Genomic DNA, 6,053 nt, shown 5'->3' on the forward strand with positions numbered 1-6,053 from the left:
CCCCACTGGGGCCCAGAACAGATGCAGACAACCCCTCGGGAAGCGGAGAGAGCTGCAGGCTCATTGCGAAAAGATCACCCCAGCCACTTTGCCAACTTCTTGCCGTGCAGTATTCAGAGGTCTGAAGGTAGAAACCCAAAGCAGAAAGGTTTTGATTTCTGAATCCACTGTGGTGCGTTCTCTCAAGACAAACCAAACTTTCTTCTGCATGCATTCCTGTCATGTTGCCAAGTCACAACTTGTCACACCAAAAGTGTGTGATGTGTGGAACTGACATCACTCCATTAATGAGAAAATCCATCTTTATTCATAAACCCTTCCCCCCCAAGAAATAAGTTTTGCATTAATCTCATATTGGAAATCGGTTAATAGTCCAGATGATGCTGGGGTGTGTTCCTTGTTTATAAATGAGGTGCATGAACAGTCTCGTACCGCCAGAGTATCATTTAGTGAATGGTGGCTCCGCTCTGCAGATGCGAGAGGCCAAATTGTCGTGGATGTAGATAAAAAAATGATCATTTTGGCTAAAACTGCAGCGGGGAAGCAGATGTGATCCACAGAGGAAGTAGATTTCATTCAGTCTCCTTCCTTTATTAAAATGAAGTCTGCTAATTCGTCTTATTTTTAAAAGCCCTCTGAATACAAACTCCCGTGTTCCTCCAAAGGCAAAGGGAAAAGCCAGCATCCTTCCTGCCTTCAAGAAGTTGCCAGTCCCGACGAGTGGTGTTGGATCCACCCGTTTTTCTTGTTGCCAATTTTTCTCTGTTAATTGTTGAAAATTTTCCATCCTCTCATCAAAATTAGAGTTGCCCTGGGGAAAGATGGAAAGGAAGAAGTAGTGAGACGAGGCAGAGGAACAGTGGAACAGTGAAAAGCGCAGGAAAGCAAGGGCGGAAGGAGGGGCACAGCACTGAGGCGACAAGAAACGACGGCAGAAAATCACTGTGGCGGTCCCACCAACAAGCAGGCACTGAGTGCTTGCGGTATGACCGCCATGACCGTAGCACAGGACAACCTTGCTTGCCTTGCGCTTCCCTGAGACAGGACTGCAGGGTCGTCTGTGTGTTTGGGAGGAGACCCTAGGAAACGCAGCAGGGAAGTAAGAGAAGTGAGAACTGGAACTGGAGGGGGCATGGTGGGTGTTACTGTGGGCAACTGGAACTCAGGACTGCTTGGGAACCCCTTGGAGCAGCGGAGACTGCACCTGTCGTTGTCACCCATTCACGGGCGAGGGGGGCGGGGCCTGGGTATTGACCCTCCAGCTCTGCAGCTAAAGGCTGCTCCCCGCTGTTGCTAACTCCCCAGCCTATACGACACACAGCAGGCACCGACAAAGTGGGGTCTGGCAGCGGCACAGAGTCCACAGGCAGAGGGATGCCCGAGGTGAGGATCTGGGGCCACGTCCGTGGAAATGGTTAAAGGCTGTGGGGATATGGGTGGGGCACCAAGAGCATCTGCTCCCCAAACATTAACTCATTTCATTTTACAAAAACCTTGTGAAGTGGGAACTATTACATTTCCACTTTTCCCCCAGAGAACACAGCCTAGGAGAGTTAGAAGTGGCATCTGTTGTTTTTACCCTGTTACCATCAGCTCCCTCTTCCAGGAACAGCCCCCTGTTTTCCTTGGAGAAACATTCCCTCCCCCATCTCTGACCTAACTGCCTCATCCAGATACGTGGTTGGGACCCAAGCTGTCCTGTTTAGAACTCTCCCTCAGATTGTCACAGGAGCTGTAGGGCAAGAGATGTGCGCTTTCTGCTGGGAGGGTGAAGCCAGGAAGCTGTAAGCCTGGAGCTCTTCCAGGCCATGTTCCTCCCACGAGAATGAACCCAACTGCTTGAGAACGAAGCCAGCCCCGAGGAAAGCCAGCTTGAAGATCCAGCCCTGACAGGAAGCACCACAGGTTCGCGATGTACATCTTCTGAGCAACTGGATCCAGCCCAACCTGAAGCTAGACACCTCCCCGGACTTTCCAGGTTCATAAGCCAATAAACTCCTCTTGAATTATAAGCCAGTTTGAGCTGAATTCATAGAAGTTAAGCAACCTGGCCAAGGTCACACATCTAATGAGTGTGGAAGTAACACTCAAACCCAGGTAACCCTAATTGCACATGGCGCTATCGCACACGTTCTGAACCATCATGCTCTACAGAGGCAATTAGCACCCACCACAGAGCAGAGCTCAGAGCCACATCCTTCTCATGGCTTGGCCCTCCCTTGGAGCCTCTTTCCTTCCAGACGCAGCTGCCAATTTATTTAAGACGATAAGAGATCAGGGTGCATTTCAGTTTTATTTGCATTGTTTGTCCCATCAAATCATGGAAAGTGCAGCCATGTCATAACGATGGTCACTTGAAGAAAGTCTGGAGTCAAAGTGAAAGAAAGTTTTAAAAGAAAAAGAAACAGGGAATCAAGGCCTTCAGGTTTTTGTTGGTGGTGGGTTTTGTTTCGTTTTGGTTTTTTGCTTTTTTGTTTTGAAAAGCCAATCAGGAGATATTTATGGACAACTGTTTTAGTCAAGACTTAAGCTTGCAAGTGACAAAAACCCCAGTTCCCTGGCTAACGCGGAAGAGAGAGAAAGAGAGAGAGAGAGAGAGAGAGAGAGGAAGTGTGTGTGCTTTGTTGGCTTACCTAACTGAAGAGACCAAGGGTAGGGCTGTCTTCAGGCAATGCCGGATCCATGCAAGTCTCCAACAAATCAGCGGTTTCTTGCTTTCGCTTGTCTTGGCTGACCGCCTTCTCAGTCTCACGCAGCGCCTCCAGCAGCACCTGGCTCACCCTTTCCTCCTTACCAGTAGTTCTAACAGAAAGAGAGTAGACGGAAGCCCCTCTCTCTCAACAGTCCCAGCCAAAACCCTGAGACTGCAGATCACGGGCTCTGACCGGGTCCTGTGCCGTCTTTACACGAGCCACGTGCACCAGTCCGATCGACCAGACTTGAGTCACATGCCCATCCTTGGCTCTTGCTGGAATCACCACTACAAAAGCATGTAGACTGAGACTAGAGAAGATGTGGTTCTTCAGAGGAAAATTGGGGCACAATCTGGTAATCTCCTATTTCTGGAAGAAGAATGATTGGCCGTCAAGCAGGCAAAAAGGGCTGTAATCCACCTTGATGTACATTACAGAGGACCCCTGACCTTTCCCTTGTCTTTAAAGAGTTCACACTCCGTGCAGAGAAAAGTAACACTACACAAACAACAAAGAAGATGTATCAGAATGAACGAAGTTAAGTGCAGGCAACAGAATTCACTTCAATACTTGAAGCAGATAAGTCTGAGGTAACTTACATAATTACTGGCATGGGCCAGAAAATTGGGTTTGGATGCTACAAATAGGAACAAAGCAGCCAGAAAAAGCAGCTGCATGACAGTAGGGAGTGGACACGGGTAACTCCACCACCCACTGCCCTGGAAAAACAAGACTTTGCCACCTTGTTGGCCAGAATATCTGATCTCCTGCTTAGCGGCCACCATACCTTGCTCACTTCTGCCTGTCAGTCCTGAGCAGCTGTGTTTGCTTGGGGGCACCTCAGTCACATGCATGACCTGACCTGCAAAGACAGCTGGGAAATGTAGTTCTCAGCTTCCTGGCCTCGAAGTGCCGAAGGGTTAAGTAGGGAGGTGTCACGGATAGTGAGAGAGTTAATTTACAGGATCGACCATACAGCAGATTACAGGAGTTCAGTGGGAGAGAAGACACTAAAGACTGGACTCAAGATCGGGTCACCCGTCACACTGGTTTATCTGACTTGGTTCTGACATTTACTGAAAGCTTAGAGGCTCTAGATGCCAGAGGGTAAGATGTCCCCAGAAGCCTGGACACAGCCCACCTGGGGCCCCCAGACCTGTAGGGCCATTTGAAGGCTGGATGGCCCATTGTGTTTGTCTGTGGGAGCCAAACAGGAGGAAGTTTGGACCCTGTTTCGGGAAGAATAACCTTGACACCTCCCTCCCCTTCAACACCTACATGCAATGTTTCTTTGAGTTAAACACTTCTCTCCACTTTGACTCTGTCACCCTAGACCAGGCCACTTTCCTCCCTGGTCAGGACTTTAGAGTAGACTCCTGACAGGTCTGTTTGCATCCATTCTCGCCTCCTACCAGCCATCCTTCACCCTGCAAGTGGGATAATCTTTCCAAAGCACAAATCTAAGCATGGCTTCCCTTCTGTAGCTTCCATTGCTCCTTGGCTCAAAGCCCAAATCCGTAAAAACAGCCCTCTAAATTCCTCCAAATTTGGCCACCCACACCTGACCCAAGTCTGGCACAGTTTTCTATGATCCTGCGTGGCCTAAAAAGCCACGAGACCCCTCATGACCAACTCCTAACACACACGCCTCCTCTGTATCACAAGTAACTTTCTCCTCTGCTCCTTCTCCCGGGTCTCTCAGCCCACACGCTGACATCCACACGCACCACATTCTTCCACACAAGTATCACTTTGCCCCTATCGTTCCATGTGCCTGGAGTGCCTTTTCTATCCTTACTGCCTGGCAAAGACCTTCTCAAAATCTAGCTTGGGGGTCAGCTTCTTTGGAGAAAGCCCTTTGCCACAGCCCCAGAGGAAACTCCCCGAGTCTCTCTCCTCCCTGTATCTACCATTCCTGCGGTCCATTTCCTACAAGCCGGTCTTAGTCACTTTAATTTTCCCCACCTAGCACAGGACCTACTCGATAAAAGTTGACTGAACAAGACAGAATAAACTTTAAAAAAAAAAGCAATCCCCTACACAGAAAGCAGTAATAAAGAAAATGTGTTCTACCACCACCTTGAGACCTCAATTAATGTGCTTTTCTCCTTGCGAATCCTTGCTTCCAAGCAAACAGAACCTGACAGCCTGAATTAAATCATTTATCTTTCTAGTTCCCTGCCTTGGCTCTCACACGCGTGGAAAAGCCCTGATATTTCATAAGAAACTGGCAAAAACAAAAGCTACAGCCCAGCACCTTGACTTTATCGGGTTGTGCAACCCACATATGCACGCAGGAGAAACGTTCATCTCCGATCTTTCTTTTACCTAGGCAGAATTAAACGCCAGATGACTATCTCTGATCATTTTGTTTTCTCACAGAAACCCTAAAGAGGCTGAGTCTCAGTGTCTGTGTGTGCATGTGTCTGTGTGTGCATGTGCGTGTCGGGGCGTGTGTGCGCGTTCACGCACGGCAGCCACGTTCTTCAACTCCATACATGAATTACACAGTACAAACAGCCTTATCAGAGAAGAACACAGCCAGAAATGCACAAGCCTTCTGCGAAATGTTATGTTCCAGTTCCTTCTGATCCACTGTGATGCGTTCTGATTTAGAGTGACCTATGGGTTTTTAACCATGGGCTGGTGAGGAAACAAAAGACTATTTCTGCTCTGCCCTGTATAATTAAATACCTAGATGAAGTTTTCTCCGGTTCTGCTTTCGGAGCCAAACAATGCTTGTTTGCATTCCATCATCATATATAAACACCCACAGGCCGGGATAATTTACCTTTGCTGTTCAGTCGTTAGACCTTTCACTCAGGGCCTTCTGAATGGCATTTAAGCATGTTAGAAAGGCCTCTGGTTAGCAAGCCTACAGTATTTATTTTTCTCTAAATAACAAAAATATCCTAGTTACAGTCCAGTGTCTGCAAAGCGGTAACGTGGTTGTAGACATCACCCTACATCAGTTCTACGGATTCTAATCTCTTGTTCTCTTCAAACCTTCATCTCAGAGCTGCTGAACAATCACTAAGACCGTGGTCTGGATGTGGCTTCTACTGGTTTCCTCCGCTGAGCTCTGGACAGTGAGCTCGAAGCAAGCAGAGAGAAGGCATGCCGGCGAGGCGCAAGATATGCGGGCGGTGGGGACAGCCCCGGGGACACCACACATCACAGCAGTTCGACCAGGATCTCCCCCAAGTGTGACCACGCACACAGACCACCTGGGGATCTCGTCACCATGCAAGCTCTAGGCTGGCTAAGGTGGGGTGGGGCCCGAGAGTCTGCATTTCCTAGCAAGCTCCTGGGTGATGCCGATGTTCTGGGCCCGGGGCCCACAATGCGAGTGATGAGGCT

The 6,053-nt window shown here is 48.9% G+C and overlaps 1 long non-coding RNA gene across 1 annotated transcript; it reads right to left on the bottom strand.

Moving 5' to 3' along the window:
* Positions 1 to 284: 284 nt before the first annotated feature.
* LOC130543240 (uncharacterized) lies at positions 285 to 5,156 on the bottom strand. Its single transcript, XR_008958437.1, has 2 exons — positions 2,634 to 5,156; positions 285 to 811 (listed from the first exon to the last, which is right to left on the bottom strand). It is a non-coding gene; the product is annotated as an uncharacterized LOC130543240 (long non-coding RNA).
* Between the last annotated feature and the right edge of the window lie 897 nt (positions 5,157 to 6,053).

Source organism: Ursus arctos, unplaced genomic scaffold (assembly GCF_023065955.2).
Source record: "Ursus arctos isolate Adak ecotype North America unplaced genomic scaffold, UrsArc2.0 scaffold_9, whole genome shotgun sequence".
Taxonomy (NCBI): domain Eukaryota; kingdom Metazoa; phylum Chordata; class Mammalia; order Carnivora; family Ursidae; genus Ursus; species Ursus arctos.